The sequence below is a fragment of the Cupressus sempervirens genome, chromosome 10, assembly GCF_028749045.1.
Source record: "Cupressus sempervirens isolate cs-2001-9-10 chromosome 10, ASM2874904v1, whole genome shotgun sequence".
Classification (NCBI taxonomy): domain Eukaryota; kingdom Viridiplantae; phylum Streptophyta; class Pinopsida; order Cupressales; family Cupressaceae; genus Cupressus; species Cupressus sempervirens.
In genome coordinates, this window is record NC_143127.1 from 324,668,412 (window position 1) to 324,688,976 (window position 20,565).

At 31.0% G+C, this 20,565-nt stretch overlaps 1 protein-coding gene across 3 annotated transcripts in view; it reads left to right on the forward strand.

Annotated features, from left to right (window-relative positions):
• The window catches only part of LOC149533928 (UDP-glycosyltransferase 83A1-like), a 289,355-nt gene that overhangs the window by 77,520 nt on the left and 191,270 nt on the right, over positions 1-20,565 (forward strand). Inside the window, exon 3 of one of the 3 annotated variants that reach the window (XM_089804405.1) lies at positions 17,645-18,023. The exons of the other annotated variants lie outside the window; for them this stretch is intronic. The gene's annotated coding sequence lies outside the window, so the exon portion shown is untranslated. Of the gene's footprint in view, positions 1-17,644; positions 18,024-20,565 lie in introns of those variants that run through there. 3 annotated transcript variants of the gene reach the window in all.

Here is a 20,565-nt window from a genome sequence, read left to right on the forward strand (position 1 = left end):
GGTCAATTTTCATCCTTTCATTCATTTTCCTTTCAGAGTTTAAGTCAATCCTTAACCTTTCATTGATTTGTCTTTTGGAGTTCAGATCATTCCTTATTCTTTCATTTTCAAATCTCATACTCATTATTTCTTCATTTACATTGGAGAGTTGATCAAAAATATTTTCTTGCTAAAGGGATTAATTTTGACTTTCATTTTTCCTTGCAGCCAAGCCTTCTTTTGCCTTATTTCTCTGTTATGAGATTTCACACAATCTTATTGACTGAATTGATTGATCTCTCTTCAATTTTCTTACTTCTTCTTGTAGGGAACCATTATTTCCTAGGAGTTCTTTAATTATATCATTTTCTTCATTTGAACTACTTGAAGGGAGAAAATCTTCAATATTTTCTTCAACATACTTGTAATCATTCATTTGATTTTCAAGTTCATTCCTTCTTTTCAAAGATTGAGAAAGATGCTCTTTGCTTTCTTGAGTTGAGCTATGGCCATCTCTAGATCTAACTTTTCATTTTCAATAGCTTTGTCAAGTCTAAATATCTCCATTGTCCTTGATCTTTGCTCAAGTAGCCAAACTTTATCCTAAGAACCATAATGCTCTAAAAACAATTGTTTGAAATATTTAGGACTAGCTAGGTTACTAAGAGGGGAGGGGTGAATTAGTAACATCAATTTTTTTTAACAAATTCATAACATAATTTTATTAATATTAATAACTCTAATATACTGCATGCATAAGAAATTGAGAAACATAAGACACCATGAACACAATATTTGGTGACCCGGAAACCTTCCAAATAGAAAGTAAAATTGGGGTAGGGATGATACGTATAAAACTTCAATACTACAACATAAATTTGGCCTATTAAGGATTACATTGATCACTTTCGATGATCTTCCTTGCTAGGAGCAATTAGGACTGCTAGGTCCACCTTGATAGAGGTTTTACAAACATACAATGAAGTGTGCACTCGATAAAGAGATTTAAAAAAAGACTATTAAGTCTACCTAGTGAAATGATTTGAAATTATTTTACCTATAAGGATGAAATAGTAGTTCTCTAATCAAAAAATGAATTGTTGATTATGATCCTTGAAGTACTGATCACCTCTATGTGATAGATATAACTCTATTGCTCCTAATATGGCCTTACAATACACTTTACTTTGTTTCCAATTCACATTCACTTGCTTACATTCCATTCACATTATCTCATTTCTTGATACACATATATTGGATATGATACAATACTTTATATATATATATATATATCCAATTAAAAAAATTACAAAGTTGACCATTACACAAGTTAACACCAATATTACAAAAGTCAACCCAAATGTAGATACTCGGGTTTTAAAAATTGACTTAGTGAAGTTCTGATACACGAAATCCACTATCATTACTCAGCATCATCATGCAATCAGTAGAAGTAGAAGCTTGGTCCATACTAATCAATTCAACATAGTTTTGAACTCGGTATTCACTGGTGACTTGATAGATATTGTGTAACTTAGTATAAATGGCATTCCCTATTTACTACAATTGTACTTGATAGACACTATTCTCCATTCAACTTGGTTAACACTAGCTTCACTTGACTTAAGTTGTTAACTTGGTAGAAATTGTAAAAGCTTGGTAAACACTAAATTGCTCAGTTTGAACTATAATTTGAATAAGTGTTGTCACTAATAACAAACTTGACTTAATGTCAACATAGGAAAAACTAAAATATTTTTGAAGATCATAATTTTATATTAGACTTTTAATAAGGAGCAATGAAAAGAATGAAAAAATCAATTCCTTTAGAGAGAATATATTGAAGCACATTTCGAAACATTAAAATGAAGTTCAAGAAGAAAGAATCAAATACAATTTGAAGCCCACAAGAATAGTATAGCATTTCAAGAGGATGTACAATGCTCAAGGTCAGTTATGATAGGTATAAATGGAACATACCACATAAATTAGGTTGGCACCCTCATGCAAGATATTAACCTCATATGCTTTAATCCCTCTTACAAATGGTGTAGCCTCTAGATCAGGGCATTTTTGAGCTTGAGTAATCATTCCCTATTCCCAAGATGTAGATATAGTTAATTAAAGTCATAATGAATCTAAGCATACACTAAAAAGATGGACATAATTAAAATAAAATATATCTAATATATTTTATCAATTCATGATATATTAACTTGAAAAAGGTAAAGGAGAATATCATAGTGTTGAAATAAGACAAAGCAAGAGAAGAAGAAAAATCCCATATGGGCTCTTGGTATTTACAAATTCATAGATCACTTATATGCTAGAATTAAAATTCAAGGTATTCTATATTAGAGAATATAAGATCAATAGAAAGCATACTTCCTAGAAAGCATGGTTACAGAGTTCCCAAAAATAAATTCGGTGTTGCATCTAATTGCTAAATTATTGCATAATGTGCCTTATATTTTCTTCTACATTGTCAATATGTATCTACTAGTGTATTTTCAACTATAAAAAATATTTAAAAATAATATTATTTTTATTAAACTTTGATGGATGTCCATGACCAACTTAAAAGCTCTATTTTTAGCCTACGAAGGGAGGGAGCGTACTATATGTTGTATGGGAACATATGAAGAGCATGTAAAAAATAATTGGCTAATTATGTATTATCTTTGATGTTACTCAAAATGTCATATCTTTACCTATCAATGTATGTCAACCTCACTTAGGAAATGAAGATAGTTTTTGGTGTTTGCCAAGCATTCCAACATTTGCCAAGTTCAGAAGATAGTGTATGCTGAGTTCACTCAAGCATCAAAGAAAAGTTCACAGAAGTTGAGTATTAACTAAGCGCACTTAGTTAATGAAGGAAATGTTGAATGGAACTAGTGTTAACTAATCTCACTCAATTACTAAAAGAAATTTAGTGAATATGCAGCATTAACCAGGTTCACTTGGTTAACACATGAAAATCATTTATGAATTAGTGTCTAGCGAGTAGGGTTAGCTAACAAAGGATTTTCTTATTTTCACATATTGAGTTTAATGGATTTGTTTTTGTGTTCTAGATAACTAAGGAGATGAATCTTAATTATTCTAAGATGTATTGAAGCTGACTTGACAATTCATAAGGTACAAGTATAAGGTCAAGTTGAAAATTAAATGTGTGTAAGTTTATGGAAGAATATAAGATTCTAAGAGGAAGCAAATTAGAAGCTTATGCAAAATATTCTTGCAGAGCTGCAAATATACATTATATCATAAAGGAACAAGTATTCAAGTCAAAATTGAGATCTAAAATCAGAAATAGTTGCATCAGAGATAAATTCATCTCATTGTTACTCTCTAACCATTGTAGAAATGATCTATGTCTATTAACAGAGTTTCCTTAACAACTATTTGTAAATCCTCTAACAAGGTGATATTTCTAGATTGAAGTGTCTAAAGACCTCTAACAAGGTCATTCCTAGTAGGGTGATTAAATCCTCTAATAGGGTCACACCTTATAGTGTGATTTGCAACCTTTAACAGGTTTGGCTCTAGATAGGGCTCACTTCAGAAGAGTGAAAATTAGTAACTAGTTTCAATTCGTGGTTTTCCCAAATTGGATTTGCACATTAAATCTTGGTGTCACTTGTGTTCATGTTATTTATTTTATTTGTATGCAACTAAGTTAATTTAGGTTAATCAAAAATAATATCCTAAGATTTACATGTTAAGAATTTTCTAAGTTATAGTTGTTATTTTAGTGCTTATCGAGTTATACCATATTATCAATATCAACCAACTGCCTATGTGTTTGTTGAGCAATAGTATTTCTAAAAGAACTTTTTATTTTGTGTTGACATCTAAGGGATCTAGAATTTATTTTAGTGGTAACTGATTCACCCCTCCCCTCTTAGTTACTCCTCTCATATTTTAAACAATTGATATTAAAGCTTTCGGTGCTTGTAGAGAAGGTTTCAAGGACCTAAGCTAAAGATGATGATGTCTTATAGAAGAGAGATTCCCAAGTTGAATAGAGATAACTTCAAGGCATGGCATGAACTTATGAAGTTGCACCTAGAAACCATTAGTTATTTAGGTTTGAAATATTTGGAAAATTCATAGAAGCCTTTTATTGGAACATTGACTATGAAGGAGATTGTTGAAAAGAAAAATCATAACATCATGATGATAGACATTGCATTAGCTATTAACTATGTTGAATTTGATGAGATTAAAGGATGTGCTACTACTCATGACATGTGTACCAAATTGAAGGATATCTATGGAGGTGATGATAATGTAAAAAGAGACATGTAGAAAGCTTGAGAGGTCAGTTTGATTAGATGAAGATGAGAGAGGATGAAAACATTGCAAAATATGTTGAAAAATCAAAGCTAGCGTCAGTGCAATCAAAACCTCTTTTTGGAAAATTAAAGATGTAATAGTGGTAAGAAAGGTACTCAGACCCCTTCTTCCTATCTATGCAATTAGGGTGTCTACTATTCAAGAGATGAGATGTGATCCAAATAACAAGATGAATTGGATGTTGTAGTTGCTATATTGACAACATTTGAGATAGATAACTATGCTAATTACACTTCTAGTTTTAAAAATCTTGAGTCTACATTTGAAGCCAAGTTATCACTCAAGAAGAAAGATACAAAGTCTAAATGCAAAAAATATGAAAGTGAAGAGGAAGATAGATCAAATAGTGATCTTGAAGCCACTAAAGCATTACTTGCAAGAAGGTACCACAAGGGAAAAGGAAAGTAAAAATGTAAAATTCCTTTAATCTTATTTTCTTATGAAGATGTTGGTCACATTTTTGCTACGTGTCCAAACAAAGAAGAAAAAGATGAAAAGAAGCGCAAATAGTATAGAAAGGCAAGAAAGATTTTAAGAACTTCAAGGACTATAAGGATAAAGGTAAGAAGTCAGTTTTCATGGATAATGATTGAGATAGTATTTATGATGATGAGATGGTCTATATAATGATTGAGATAGTATTTATGATGATGAGATGGTCTATATCACTATTAAAGATGAATCTAATGGTGAAGAAAACAAAATGACACTTATCTCTCACCTTAAAAAAGTGATAGATGAATTACTGATAGTGGTTATTAACATCATATGATTGGTGACAATTTTTTTTTTCAACATATGAAACACTATGATTGTGTAAGTGTAAGATTTGGAAACAATGAACCATGTTGCATAAAGGGACAAGGTCATATGTTACTAACCAATGAACTTAGATGTGAGAATTCTTATTGGGTTAAAGAACTAAAGCATTATCTACTGAGTATGGCATATTTGAATAACATTGGATTCAAAGTAGAATTCATGAATGGAAAGGCAAAGGTACTAGATGGAAAAAAAAATCTAGTTGGGTCTGATAAAAAAATAAAAGGTAACCTATTCTACCTAGACCTAAGTGAAAGTTCATGTTTCATTGCTCAAGTAGAAGAAAGGTAGTTATGCCATAAAAAGGTTGTGTCATGTGAACTTTGATAGTATGATCAAGATAAGAAAAAGAAAAAGAGTGAGAGGTATTCCTAGTTTGAGGAAACCAGATATTGGCCTATGCAAGAATTGTCAAATTAGTAAGATGGGCAAGAAAAGTTTCAAAAGAAAGAAATATCATTCTAAATAAGTCTTGGAGTTGATTCATACAGAACTATGTGGACTTACTAGAATTCAGAGTTATAGTGGAGATAACTATTTTATTCCTTTTCTTGATAATTACTCTAGAATGATGACTCTTATGTATCTAAAAGATAAGTTTGAAGCTTTTCAAAAGTTTAAGTGGTATTTGGAAAGAATAAAGAAGGAAACAAGAGAGAAGCTGGAATGTTTGAGGTCAGATAGAGGAGGTGAATTAATTTCCATTAAATTTTGCACTAAAAGAGGAATCAAAAGACAAGTATCAACCCCTAGTACATGACAGGAGAATGGTATAGTTGAAAGAAGGAACAAATCCATCATGGATTGTGCAAGAACTTTGATGACAAAAAAGAATGTTGTAATCAAATAATGGAAGAAAGTAACTAGTACTATAGTGCATACCTTGAATATAGTACAAATAAAGAAAAACTCAAATCAAACTCCTTATGAACTATGGTATGGCTACAAACCTAATGTAAATTACTTAAAAGTATTTGGTAGAAAATGTTATATTTTGAAAGAGACTAGGAAAGGTAAATTTGATGTCAAATATGATGAAGGCATATTCCTAGGATGCTCCACTAGAGGAAAAAAATATAAATATTTGAATTTGTGCACTGATAAGATCATAGAATGTGCACATGTGAGAATTGATGAGTTTGTAGAAAAGTGTGAAGAAGAGAGTAGCAAAGAACCTAAGGATTACAAAAAGTTTATTTACTTTGAACTTGATATATTGCCAAATCTAACTGGAAGTTAGTAGAAATCACCTCTTGAGTACTCAAAATAACCAAAAGCACCTGAGTTACATCCAATACAAGCTAAGTCAAAGTTTAAAGGACCTAAGTTGCAATTAGAAGCTATTTAGTTGCAGCCAGAGAAAATCGAGTCTAAGGGACCCAAGTCAAAAATAGTGACACCTAAGCATGATGTAGAAGATCATCATGAGGCAAGTGGAACTAGTTTTAAATCAAAAGTATATATGTTAGAAAGATAAGTCATAAGGCACATGCACTTGATCAAATCATTAGAGACAAGTTATATGCTACAATGAAAAGAACTAAATTAAAAGGTACATGTTTTCTTACTAAATTTGAACCTAGATTAGTTAAAGATTCTTTGGTTAATGAAAGATGTATTGAAGCAATGAATAAAGAGATATAATAGATAGAAAGGGATAAGACGTAAACACTTGTTCCTAGACCCAAGGATAAAAATGTAATTAGCAAAAAGTGGGTTCTCAGAAATAAGATGAATGAAGATAGAGAAGTTTCAAGAAACAAAGAAAGGTTGGCATGCAAAGGCCATTCTCAAGAAGAAGGCATTGACTATGGTGAAAAAATTGCTCCTATTGCAAGATGATTTGTTAGGACTTTACTTTTTAATGCTACATATAGAGGTTTTAAAGTTTATCAAATGCATGTAAAATCTAAATTCTTGAATGGAATTATTAAAGAGGAAATCTACATTAAACAACCTAAAGGTTTTTTAGATCCTATCAAAAAGGATTTAGTTTACAAGATCAACACAGAATTGTATGGTCTCAAGAAAGCTCCTAAAACTTGGTATGAAAGACTTCATAACTATTTGATGAAGATTGGTTTTCAAAGGAAACATGATAAAAATAGCATGTGTATGAAACAAAGACCAGACAAGAAGATTGTGTTGGTAGAAATCTTTGAGGATGACACATTGTTTACTAGAAATGATGATTTGTGAAAAGCGTTTTTAGAAGAAATGAGTAAGGAAATTTAGATATCCATGTTTGGGGAGATAAAATTCTTTGATGGGTTAAAAATTCAATATAAGAAATATGGTATCTACATTACTCAATCTAAATATATCAAGAAGATACTAAAGAAGTTTGGAAGGGAAGATTCAAGACCAGCTAGAACACCTATGTTTTCTAGTTATAATCTTTCCAAGACTGATTTTTCCAAGGATGTAGATCAAACCACACTCAAATCAATGATTGGATAACTATAATATGTAGTGCATACAAGGCTTGATATTGCATTAGTAGTTGGTATGGTGGCAAGATTCTTAGAAAATCCTAAAGAAAATCATATGATGGAAACCAATAGCATCATGAGGTATCTAAATGGTACTAAAGATTGTGGATTATGGTACACGAAAGGAAGAAATTTGGATTTCAAGGCCTTCACTAATGCTGATTGGGCATGAAGTATTCATGATAGGAAGAGTGCTAGTAGTGGAGCATTCTTTCTTGGTAAAAGACTAGTGTCTTAGACAAGTAAGAAGAAAAATTATAGTTCTCAGCCTACAAAAAATGCATAGTATGTTGTAGTAGTAGTTAATAGTTCCAGTGTTGTTTTTTTGAAGAAACTATTCCTAGGTATGAAGGTAGAGATCAAGGATCTAATGTTTATCTTCTATGCTAACATCGGTGCAATTAGTACATATCAAAGAATCTTGTGATGCATACCAAGACTAAGAACATTGTACTAAAATATCACTTTTTGAGAGAATTGGTACAGGATAAAGAGGTAAGATTAGAGGGTAAAAGTACTAACATGTGTCACCCTTTTGTAAAAGAAAAGGCTAAAAAAAGTATAACTATTCAATTTTAATGATATAAAACTTGTATTATTATTTAGAATTTGAAAATAAAGTAAATGAATAAAATGTGTAGAAATTAATCAATTTTAGGATTATAATTTTTAACAATTATTTGGAATAAGAATTGATATAATTTTATAATTTTTATAGATAATTTTTTAGTTGCTAAAAAATGCTTAAAATTAGGGTTCTAGTTCCCACCAGAAAACTATATATAAAAAATATCTTATTTCCATTTGATATCAGACTATGTTATAGATAACATATATATCTAGAACATTCAAAAATAAAAATTGTCTTTAGACCTATATTTTCTCTATTATAATGATTGCAATTTCAACTCACTTGAAATCGGTAGTTTTCATTTCCCACCACATTTTTCAAAGCAAATATATTTTGATTGGGATAATAATTATACATTCTAGAAGAGGACTCTCTCCTCTAGAATGTCATCTAAGTTTCATTTTTTTTATATGATTTAATATTTTTTTCTTTTCCAAAACTGACATCTTTTCAAGTGTTAAATTTGTGCTTGTAGATTTTTTTAATTATAATATACTATATCTAATTAAAATACTATAAACTCTATATAAGAATATTCTTGACTTTGAAATCTATAAAATGGTGTTTATAAGTTATTAAAAATATATCATAGAAAATAGTAAGAGTTATTCAAATATCAATTTTTTGAAATAATTATATTTCTTTAGTAATTGGATACAAACTAGTATAAAACATACATTTAATAGACATTTTCAATTCAAAAAGTGTGAAACCATATATAACTTAGTTAGAATGAATTTATCTAGATGAAATATTTGAACAAAATTGGTTTTTAGATAGAAATACTCAAATTTAGTCATTATGATAAGTCAACCTAAAAGGTGACACAACTTTGTACTTTTACCCTAGAATATGTGAATAGTAAAGAATAAATTGTAGGCATATTCACCAAGCCATTACCTAAGGATGCATTTTTTTTATCTAAGAGGTAATTTTGGCGTCATTCCCCTATCTAAAGCTCACTAAATGAAGTTTAGTCATGCATCAACCAATACATGTTGAAGATTAGTCAATTGATCGAGTATTGAAAGGGAAGATTGCATATTAATCAATACATAAGGTACATTGGAATTCACTATATATTGTATTTGGCATAAGATGTCAAAGAGGGAAATTTTGTTGTGTCATATCACCAAAAAAAATTAAGAGGGGGAGTATACTTATCATAGAAATTTTGTTTGAAGATGTCAAAGAAAGAGAACATGGTTATACATATTCAGAGGTTATATCAAAGAAGGAGAGTTTGCTATTAGAAGAAAATGTTGAAGATAGAGTAAATAGAGAGTGTTTGGAGATAGAGGGACAAATTGAAGTTAGAAGGAGTTCACACTAAAAGAGGGAGTTCTCATCAATGAGAATCAAAGTGAAACTATCCTTACTATTATTTATACTCTAAAATTTTATTGTATTATGACATTTTGTGTTGCCATCAATGCCAAATAGGGAGAATGATGAAAACCAAAGAGGGAGAATGATGAAAATAATTGGTTAATTTTGTATTGTCTTTAATGTTACACAAAATTTCATATCTTTACTAGTTAGTGTATGTCAAGCTCACTCGAGTGATGAAGAAAATTTCCTATGTCTACCAAGCATTTCAATGTTTTCCAAGTTTAGAAGATAGTGTATGCCAAGTTCAATCAAGCATCAAAGAAAATCTTGTAGAAGTTGAGTGTGAACTGAGATCTCTTGGTTAATGATGGAAATGTTGGATGGAACCAATGTTAATCGAGCTCCCTTGGTTACAAAATAAATTTAGCAAAGATGGAGTGTTAACCAATTTTGCTTGGTCAACACAGTAAAATCATTTATGAGTTGGTCTCTACATAGTAGGTTCGGCTAACAATGGATTTTCTTATTTAGTCAAATTGAGTTTAATGTATTTTTTTGTTGGTTCTAGCTATTAGAGGAGATGAATGTTAATTATTCTAAGATGTATTCTAGCCGACTTGACAATGCATAAGGTATAAGTATAAGGTTAGTTTGAGTATTTAATATGTGCAAGTGTATGGAAGAATATAAGATTCTTAGAGGAAGCAAATTAGAAGGATAAGAAAAATATCCTTATGGAGCTAAAAAGATATATTCAATTAGAAAGGATCGAGTATTAAAGATAAAATTGAGATATGAAATCAACAATATAGCTGCATCAAAAATTAGGTCATCTCATTGTTACTCTCTAACCATTGTAGTAGTAATCTAAATCTATTAACACAGTTGGCTTAAAAACTCTTTTTAAATCCTCTAACAAGGTGGCATTGCTAGATTGAAGTTTCTGAAGACTTCTAATAAGGCCACTCCTAATAGGGTGATTAAATCCCCTACTAGGGTCACACCTAATAGTTTTTTTTTGTAACCTTTAACAAGGTTTTCTCCTAGTAGAGGTCACTTCAGAAGAGTGAAAATCAGTAACTAGTTGTAATTGGTGGTTTTTCCCAAACTAGGTTTCCACATTAAATCTTGATGTCACCTTTGTTCATGTAATTTCTTTTATGTGTATGAAACTAAGTTATTTAAAATTAATCATAGATAATATCCTAATATTTTTAAGTTATGAATTTACCAAGTTATAGTTGTTATTTCAATCATTACTGAGTTACAAAATATTATCAGTATTAACTAAGTCCCTATGTGTTTGATGAGAAACAATATTTTTTAGTGAAGTTTATGTTCTATGTTGACATTGTTAGAGATCCTTCTAGTAAGGAACATGTTAGGTAGATTTAAACCTAATACCAAGAAGAATAAGATAGGGACAAGCCCAAGTCTCAACTAAATCATATATTCAACAGTGTCAAATTTTAGTTCTGGGCCAACCTCAACAAAGTCATAAGGACTCCCTTCACTTGAGGTTCTTTGTTGCCAAGGTGGGAAAACCTTAGGAATTGATGTGAAATTTTTTATGATATTCTTCTTTTCAAGACTATCCCCTAAAAAAAATGGTCAATGTTCCTCTAAAATTTTCTTATAAACTTCTTGATTATAGTAGTTAACTATAACCAAAAAAGTAGATGCAAATAAGTAACGACCAACAATTTTAGTTCTTCATTACAAAAAATGATAAATTAATTTTGACTGATGTCTATATTTTGCAACTATATAAACCATCAACTTACAATTGAAATTAATTGATTAGTGCCTTATCCATTATTATATAGAGTCAAAACATTCAATTTTGGACCTATTTAATTGACTTGCAATTATATTTGTCCACAATGGACTTTGAATCTCATTCTTATCATATCCTCCTTATACACCCAACATTCATATCATTTAATAAAAGAAGTTACTTAGTTCTTTGAACAAAAAGAAATAAATAAAAGATATACAATTTATCTAAATTGTCTTAAACTAAAAGAACATTTCTCATTTCAATCCCAAGATCACAAATACACGAGGAGAGAGATAAGATTTAGATACATAGATATCTAGAGCTTTCCTTTGTATTATTATCTTGGAAAATGAAGACAATACTGACATAGACTCATATTATAACACAAAACTTGACAACTTTGATCACTCATATTCATTGTATTCTCAAGTATTCAAGAATGAGCACATTCATACAATAAAAAAAAACTAGATGATCTATAAAATGACATAAGACTAAAAATTATACAGACTTCCACCCTCAACTCCCCATCCTAGAAATCCTTATATAGGACTACAAAAAGCTATAGATGGGAGGAGGACACATTTTATCACCTTAAGAGAAAAAATGAACAAAAAAGATATTCAAAACATTTTCTTATGCTTGATCCAAAATTAGGTAGGTAGTTGAAAAGTTGGCATGTGGCACTTTATTGTAACAACTTTATATTGATATGAATATCCTTCTAATGAAGTGCTCAATGTATCTGATCTGATATTTTAATCTCTCATTTCTTTTAACCTTAATTATTTCTTAGCTTCTTCCTATTGGGAAGGCCTTTATTTCTCCCACCACTTCCCACACATATATATCTTGCTTGGTGGGTCACTCTGTGGTTTTAATCTCTTCTAGGTCCTTAGTGGATTCAGTCCACCTAGCATCTATGATAGCTTTAGAATCAACTAAAAATTTGTTCAAGTCTAAAAATTCTCTTAACAAGGAGTCAAATAATTTATTATAAGGGGCATCACTATTCTCTTCAAGAATTGCCACTTTGACCTCTTGAGTCGAAATGGCAACAAAGGAATTAGACCATCACCAGCAAGCTCTCACTATATTAGTAGCATCAAAAAATATAGGGCTAAAATCCCTAAGATAAAACTTTCAACTTTCCCTATATAAATTGCAATTTTCCAATGAAGAAGCCACTTAGTTCTTTAACTACTTCTAAGCCCTCCTTTACTATAATTATCTTATCAAGAAAAATTTTCTTTTTAGCCATCAATACAATAAGCCTCTCTAATAATTGGGTATATGAACCCCACAAATTCAATATGGGTGATAGCCATGAAAGTGCCTCATTAAAAAATTGCTCAATACTTTGTAAAGAAACATAAGAAGTATGAGTATATTGTAATATACCCTTTAGACTTTCAACCTTGTGTCTCATCACACTATTAAGGAAAGATATCCTTACCTTATCTCCATTCTAATTTGGAGGAGTAACAATACTCATCCTTTCAAGATCTTTGTATCCTTTGTATTCTACTGACCCCCTATGTAGTCAATTTTGATGTGGCCTTGAATGGATGTTCTTGAAAACTCTGTTTCTTGCCCTATTCTTCAATGGAAACCTACTCAACATTGGATAGTTTCTCTCTAAGAGATGAAACTTCAGCCTCTAGCACCTAGATCTTAGCCTCAAGGTCTCCAATATTTTCTTTGTAAACATGGCTCTTCCTAAGATCATCCTCATAGAACTTCCTCACATCAATCTAATCATGGACACACTAGGCTAATCTTGTCTCCATTTCCTCTACCTTTGTCTCATTCACCAATGAGAAGTGTTTTAAGGCCTTGGAAATTTCTATCCTATGGGTTCCTTCTAAGGTATGCACAATCATATTACCCTACTATCCTACTTTATGCTCTATACATCCATCAGCTTGGGCTTGTTGAATGACGAAGCCATGCTCCATACTTCTAGAGACTTAGTGTCACTCTCTTGTCTTCTAAGTTGATCAAGCATAAAAGCTTATTCAAAATCCCAACCAGGCACTAGTAGAATTCCATTCCTCTACACTAGATCCCTTGCCTCCTCTAGAGTTATTATCTTACTTTTAAGATCATAGGCATGTAGTTTCTCAACCAACTCCTCCCTCTTTTCTTCTAGTTTATCTTGTTTCATCTTTAGACTAGCTCAATCTATTTCATTTTGCACAAAATGATTTTAAACTTAGTTGATTCGATGAATTCATCATTCTCTATGAATTGTTGGGCTTGGATGATCCAATCATCCAACCTTGTTTCTACTAGTTCCAAGTTAGTAAAAGTGTTCTCAGCTACAGTGACTCTATCTTGGATATAACTTTTTCTTAAGTCAATCAAGTACTGACCTCTACTAGGTAGGATTTGCAATGTCCTCTATTTTAGTATCTTAGGGATGTGAGAAATCTTTTGCCTCTTGTTTCCCTTACTAACCCATGATGCCTTAATAGATTCATCTTCTTCCATTTCTAAAGTCATATCAGATTTAGGGCTATCAGGACATACCCTCTCCTCCTCTCCAAGTAGTACATCTAACATTTGTGCCATAATCTATGCATGGTTGACAACCATCTTCCTTATCATTTGAGGATAGAGGATGTCCATGTAAAATCTTGCAAAGCTAGGATATATATTCTTAATTTATCTTTCTACCCTTAGAACATCGTCAAGCTTGGATAGCTTGTTAGCCACCTCCCTTTCAACAACAATATTGGGAATGAAGTCTTCATGAGGCAATTCTTTAGTACTAGGAAATACATAGTTTCTCATTTCCTTGGGGGTGTTCCTCATCTAGTTATCAGGATCATACGTGCTATATGGGCCAATTGATAGATTATAGTGGTGGAGGAAAGAATGAATTTTCCCTAGGGATTCTTTTTCAATTGAAAAGTATCCCACCTTAAAACACCTACACAAGAATGTACCTCTTTGCACCTTAGGTCCTAGATACTCTTTTCTTACCATAAATAGTTGCCACATGAATTCTATAATACCCAACCTAGGGGGAATGAATATTGGCAATATGTTTGGTGGTTGGGGACAACCATATACTCTCATCAAGGAAAAAGTTGGGAATAGGAAAATATCCCCCCGATTGTGATCTAATATTTTACCCTCAGGGAGTAGGGCTCAACTCAAAAGACTCTTCAAATTTTAGGTGCCCTAAAGTAACATGGGTCTAGCATTTTCATTATAACACTAAAATTATTTAAAAATGAGACAAAATCAGAGTAATGATAGAAACTATCCCATAACCATGTCCATAGCTAAACTAGTAGCTCTACATTTGCATCAAACACGTGATCAATGAAATATGGGTTTATGTGTACCCCATATTCTTTTAGAGGATCAAGTGCGTCAGAAATGAATAATGGTGGAATTTTAAATCTTTCATCTCCCCACTCTAGGCTAATACAGTGTTCACCTTCATCACCTCCAAAATATACTCTACATAATCATATTCTCCACCATGGTAGGAATCTTGAACATCTTTGGAAACAATAAATTCAGCTCCATACACTATGTTCGTTTCATCTTTGCCTACCACTTTGTGGAAACCATTTACTATTTTCACAAAATAATTCTTAAATCTCTCTAGAGGCATCATCTTCTCCACCTTCTTATGGTAGTCACCCATACTCTTTAGGTCCATGGGAATATGTTGTAGCATTGATTTCCCTATGTATGCTTTAGTGTTTCTTTCAAATTTCTTCTATAGGTCAACCAAGTCTACTGGCTCACTCATAGCACCATCCAATCTAAATGCATCAATAAAAGAGGCATGCTCCAGTGTGCATAGAATAGTTCCATCCCACTTGTGGAATGAATTAGTGGTTGGGTTATATGATCTAATTAGGTTCTTCAATAAATCAACATCCACAAAGATCTTAGGAAAGATTAACCTTTCCAAATTCTTCTTCGAAGGGCTGCAAACAGGAATCTTCTTCTCTCTATTATCGTAGAAATATTTGAAAAACTCATAACCTATGACTTAAGGGCATGTAGCATCTTTTCACAGTGTATAGTGGTCAACAAAACCATGATCATCTACTACATTTTTATTTGAGGATCTTGGGAACAACTTTATCCATTCTTCAACAAACTGATTAGGCTTTCTCTATCTTGTTTTGCCTCCCTTGGAAGTTGAGGTCTCTACAACTTCCATGTTTGATGCCTGAATCTCTTCAACCTCCTTGTCAGACATTCTAAAATAGCTTCAAAGTATTGGGAAAAACTATATCTAGTCACTAAAATTAATAATTTGCATGCACTAGAAACTCTATAATAGCTTAGATTTTCTTCTCTTTGTGAATGATAAACTATAAGTGATCAATAGAATGCCTTTAGAACTTAGTATACATCATCAACATCCCTTTGCATTAATTTTCAGCATTCTCAAGCCTAAAAACTCAACTTATTCTATCAACTTAAGGGACCATGATCCCTACTATCCAACATTACACTTTCTATACATTGTTTGAATCTCATTGGTTGAGAGCCTGTTGTCACTTCCAGTTTAGAAAATGGAAAAGATATTTTCATGTTAACTTAGGGTTTACAATCTTACAATTGACCCAAAAGTTAGCACCCTTCATATTATCTTATGTCAATTTTCTTTGCATCATTATGTTACGATTGTGCTTTATTTATCATTTCATAACTTTGATAGTTACGCTTCAAAATCTTATTATACTATGAAAAATTGTTACCATTTTCCATTGTAGCATCATTGACATTATCTTTCAACTTTATGTTTTTGCAACACACTAGCCTCATAGCATCGGAACACTTTATCTTTGCCCTTGAGATCTTATGATACACTATTTATCATAAGATCAAAGATTACAATATGTTATATAAAAATAAACTTATGCAAAATAAGCTTTTGGCCCCACCGGTCCAACTTGGCATCCACCTTGTATACATTACATCATTAACCAATCAGGATAGGAAATACATCTATTTTATGACTTTGAACTACAACCTTGCCTTGTTGTCTTTTACGTTATGATCTTACAATCATAAGCCCCATGTAGCATCATAAGATTAAAACTTCTTCCTTATAACCTTATGATACCCATTGCTTTGTGGCATCATAATGCCTTGAAACTTCTTTCTAGATCTTACAATCTACTATTTTTTGTAAGATTAGAGGGGATGACCAACCATGTGTCACAAAAATCTTTCTACTTCATCATCTAGCCCCATATTGCTTTATCAAACCAAGCCATACCATCTTATGATCATCTCTTTATCATACCATCAAACACCTTATAAAATTGCTCCCATGATCCTATGACTAGGACCTTATCATAACATCGGATAACCTTTGCTTCTTTGTTTTTCATACTTCTACAATCCTATAATAAACTAGTTATCATAAGGTTGTGACCCTTCTTTTCTGCCTCTATGATCCTTTGATCTCTTGTCTCTCGTAACATCTGACACCTTGGTTTAGAAACCCTTTCATCAACACTTACAATAATATGACACAAAGAAATTGTAAGATCAAAAGAGTCATCTTTACATCTATGACCACTCAACAAACCCTTTGATAGTAAGATTACAATAGAAGAATTAAAAGAGAAAATATCTCTCGCTTAGATATAAAATCTAGGGTAAGGGCTAAATTGGGATTTTTATGAAATTTTTCATGACAAAGATGAAGACACAATCCTTGGGCATCATTTTTTATAGTAGGGAAAGGGAATTTAATATTGGATTATGGAAAAATAATTATGTTAGGGCCATCCTACAAAAATGAAAATAAATAACACATGAACCCTAACATTAGAAAAAACTTTCTAAAACATTTTCACCATAAAATTTACAAATTTATCCTAGTGAAAATAAGGGCTATCAGATATCTTAGGGATCTGGGATTTATTTTAGTGGTAATTGATTCACCCCTCCCCTCTCAGTTACTCCTCTCATGTTTCCAATATAACATAAGTTTAATTTAGGAAATGGTTCAAGAATTTTATTTCAAAACCACCTAATGCATCCCCTCATGTTTGAAAAACTCATAATATTATAAATCTTATTGAGTTCTTGACCCATTATTATTTACATTAGTATTGGATTTTCTTATGTAGTGAAAATTGTCTGAATCATGTCACTCTTGAATATTGTCTCTTTGGAAGCTTCTTTTTCTTTTGTTGCAAGTTTTTTTATTTGAACCAACTAATTTTTCTTTTATTTATTTGTATGTTGATTAAGGGCTTGGAGAAAACCAAAGAGAAACAAGATATGTAAGAAACAACCAATGCCATGTTTAGCACAAAAATTCATTTTTATTTTTATACAAACTGGAGTTAGCATGTGTGACTTTGAAGAGGATTTTTGCAACTTGCCTTAGTAGAAAGAGGAGTAATCCTATTATTTTTGTTTAGTGCTATTGTTGATGGGATTAAAGGGAATGATAAATTTATAGATTAAAATGATATTTATGAGTAGTTAGACCCTTCCATTTATAGAAATGATACTATAATTGGTCTTATGTCTAGACTAAATAGACGTTCTCTTTGAATAAACTATTTGAAGGCATTTTCTATATATGTATATATATATAAACAAAATTTATGCCCTTCTTACAGTACATGATTCTTATTAAAAATGTTATGCATATACTAAAAGTTAAATTTTCTATTTTCTATTCATAATTTGATGTATTAGAATGATTGAACTAATTCGATTATGATTGTAATGAACCCAATTTGGGGTCATTATTTTTTTGACTTTTCTTTTCTTTACTTATATCCTTTGCCATGTTTTCTCTGATTTAGCAATATCAAGTATGCACAATACAATAAATCCTGATGGAAATCAGTGTATACTTCAGTGCTAATGCTTTAATCCAAAAACCAGATTGGAAACAATATATATGTCTGCTGTTAATACTTTGTCCCATGTTTTCAATGCTGAAAAACTCCTGCTCCAATTGTATCTATGTGCCTTTAGATATGATTGGTACTCAGCAATTAGAAGATGAGATCCAAATGTGATTGACCACAAATAGGTGTGACATGATTTCCATGTGAGGAATGCGTTGATATTTTCATCGATGGCACTGCTTGAGAAATTGAATAATCCTATAATACCAATGGCTTATGTTTTCCCTGAATGGTGCTGCAACCCCAATGAATTGATACATATGCTGAATACTGGTCACTGACTGCTTAATACTGATCCATTATTACTTCCTCTTCACTCTGCATTATTGTTTGAAGCGTAACTCAATTAATATGTTCTAAAGTCAATTCTGTGCCTTGCACCATAGTATTTTGATTATTTCTATGTTGGATTATTATGGTTGTTTTGGCTATGTTGATGATATCGACCGTAGCTTGTTCTTCAATTCAAATTCCATTTTGTGATTCTGTTACATGGGTAAGGCACGTCTCCTTGTGATAGATGAATTATCATCGTGACTGATGATGGTTTAGATGTATTCTTTCCCCATCAATGTTCAATGTCTATATCCCTTCTTTGTCCAAATCTGATTGCCTAATTTGTTTCCTCTACTCAGTATTATCTGATAATACTACCTCTTATTCTCCCTTTGTAGTGTGTTCTCCCTTTCGATTGAAATTGTTGTTTGTATAAATATGAAATTATAGATTATATGAAAGGATGCAACTGGATGATATCATTTATTTAGTTGATTATAATAATATTAGAGCATTAGCATTTCTTTAATTATAATCATTAATCATAGATAGTATTACTCTACTGATTAATCTATATTTTATGTTACTAATTCTCTTATTATATTTATAATATAGAATAATAAATTATATTTATAATTTGCTATTGTTTATTTCATTATTAATTTATTATTTATCATATATAGATGAATTATATTATTGTATTTATCATATTAATTATATTATAATCATATGATATATGATATTAAATTGTTATAACATTTATAATAATAATATATTGTAACATTAATTGTTATTAATATATTAGTAATTGTAATATTAATATAATAATTACTATTATTAAAAATAATTATATTGTAACATATATCATTTTATTTATATATGAACTATATAAATTATATTATTAAATTATAATATTTTATATCAATAACATTTTTATATTATTTCATATTTTAATCATTATAATATAATTATTTATTTATAATTAGATCATTATTTAATTAATTTCATAATTCCATATTGCTATTATAATGCAAGGATATTATTATATAATATTACATATAAAATATTATTACTTTTAATATTTTTATTAATATCACTTTATATATAATACTTATTTACTATTTAATTTATATATTAGAGTGGGGACATCACAATCCTCCCCTCTCGAATTTGCTTGCCCTCAAGAAAAATATTTCATAAACAAACTTGTCATAGACACAAAACACATTTGCATTCAAAGGCCAAGAGAGATTTATGAAAAAGACGAAGTAGACACATGCATGCATGAAAACACAAAGCATACACGATGAAGACACATGATGCAATGAAGGCACAAAGCATACACAATTTTAGACACATCATACATTCTTTGTTGACTCTTTATAATTTGATTTTCATAATGAAATAGAATAAAGGAAATTATTTATAAAATATACTTCCCTAATACGCCTTTTGATCAAGGACCTGCAACACAAATAATTATTAGCATATGATAGTTCTCAATGAAACATGAGTCCTTTTCCTCATTTACATAATCCTTTGGAAGGAATCTTTCTCTCGCTCCTTATTATGATCATCATTAGATGGTAGATTTACAGTGCAGAGGGTGCATGAAACAGGCTACAAGTGATTCCCTAGAGTATATCTGTTATGTGATTGAAATTACTCCACCTCTCCCTCCACCAACTCCCTACCTTAGGATATCATAAAGTGGATGAAAAAATGAGTGTTAAATTTAATTTACTTAGTTCATTTGAAAGATTTCTTCTTATAGTACACAAACAACTTTCTCTCTCCTTACTATGATCATCTTGAGATGGTAGATTGACAGTGGAGAGGGCGCGTGAAACAAGCTACAAGCGGTTCCCCGGAGGATATCCATTAGGTGCTCAAATTTACTCTACCTCTCCCTCCACCAACTCCCTATCTCAAGAGATCATAATGTGGATGAGAAAATGAGTGTTAATCTAA